The sequence below is a fragment of the Otolemur garnettii genome, unplaced genomic scaffold (assembly GCF_000181295.1).
Source record: "Otolemur garnettii isolate 467f Iridium unplaced genomic scaffold, OtoGar3 scaffold00022, whole genome shotgun sequence".
Taxonomy (NCBI): domain Eukaryota; kingdom Metazoa; phylum Chordata; class Mammalia; order Primates; family Galagidae; genus Otolemur; species Otolemur garnettii.
Genome location: NW_003852417.1, coordinates 272,645 through 274,526, shown reverse-complemented (window position 1 = coordinate 274,526; position 1,882 = coordinate 272,645).

Here is a 1,882-nt window from a genome sequence, read left to right as displayed (position 1 = left end):
GACACAGACAGATAGAACAGCAGATAATAAACCCTGAAACTAAAGATCCTAGCATGTTCTAGGAGCTAGAATTCCAGTGTGGCTCCAGTTCAGAGAAAGGGGTGGTCATGGGGTGGGAGGGAGTGTGGTAGGGAGGGATGCTGTCAGCAGGATGCTGCAGTAACGATAGACAGGCAAGGCCAGAGGGTTAAAAAGAAGCCAGTACTAATTCCTCAAGCCAACATCCTGCAGTATTAGTAAGAATTTGCATTTCACCCTGGGGGAGGATTTGCATGGATTCAGGAATGATCCAGAAAAAGGAAAATTGAGTCCTGTCCCATCAAGGGCACCTTTGCCCCAACAGTGACCTCTGGGCAGTCTGTTTGTCCCAGGACCTACCATCAGACGTCCAGATGCTGTTTCATGCTTGGCAGACAAATGATTCTAATGAAGAGATTTTAATTAATAAAGTTAGCAATCCATATTATTTCACATTAAAAACAAGAAATAATGATCTATAGTCTCTGATTTAGGTCTAGAGACGACATTCATACATCACCACAACAGTCTAATATTTTAGCCTCACACATATTTTTTCATTTAACAATCTAACTATGTGTCTAAAATTATCAACAAATTATAAAAAGAGAAAAAAAAGTTCATTCTTCATCATACTAGGCTAAGTCAACAAATGCTTAGTAGGTAATGAATTTGCCTTTTCCTCTTAATGAGTGTTTCACCACATTTGTATGAAAATATTATGTATATCATTTTTACCCTATTTTTATGTAACATCACATTATAGATATTTTCTTACTATTTCACAAATTCCATAGTCATTATTTTAAGTACAAAAGGTAACAATTCATTAAGAAAATGTACCATAGTGTAACTATTTTATTTTTACATTATGGTCCATTTTGCTATCATAAAAGATCCATGTAGATTTTTTTTTCCCCCAGTGGTTTTAGACGATTCCTTTGGGATTGGTTTGTAGACCTGGAACTCTACTGAGTGTGTATTGATACACTTAAATCTCTTCATTGGTGATATTTTCCAGCTTATACTCAGACTACCTGCTCTAGAAGAAGTGGGGAAAATTCTTCTGTAGAACTCATGGGGACTTCTCATCCACACTCACAGTTCTTACTGTGTCATCCATCCCGGTTGCAAAGAGAAGTTTGAGCAAGGCAGATGGTCCAAGGGTTGGAAACATATATGAATATTTTTGCTCCCTGGTACCTTTTCTGCACTAGGAATTACAAGCATGCAGTTGTCCTTGGCACCTCTATACCCCAGACTATCTTTTACATAAACTAAAAATGTTTATGTAATGGGCTTAGAAGGTAATGTCTTTATCCAGGGCCAGAGGGAAGACTTGTTTTCCAACCAAGATAAAAGAGAGAGCGTTGGTTCTGGGGCGAAGTCGTGGCAGGTTTTCTAGCAGCTCCTCTGGAGCACACTCAGAGCTCCCAGCTGTGAAGCAGACACCTTGTAAGTGACATTCACTTGACACCTTGGGGACAAGTGAAACTGATGTGAACAAGAAGCTCAGGGGGCCTGTTCTGCTGTGACAAAGAATCTGTCAAAATCCACATGGGTACACTCTTTCCTCATGGGCAGAATCTGCAACAGGGTGGTCAGCAAACACATTGACTGCCCAGCACCTACCTGCTGTCCAGTGACTGTACATGAACATTTGACAGGTAGTGTAAGGATAGATTACCAGTGTCTGTGCAAAAGGGCAAGGGCAAGAAAAATGCACTGGCTTCTGACACGAACCTACTATTACCCATTTTGTTAATGTCCTGAGGGTCTGTGTGACAACCACTCATGTTTGCTTCTACACAGGGGTTCAAGAATCAAGCATGATCCAGCTACCAGTTTACCAGCTTACTCTCTC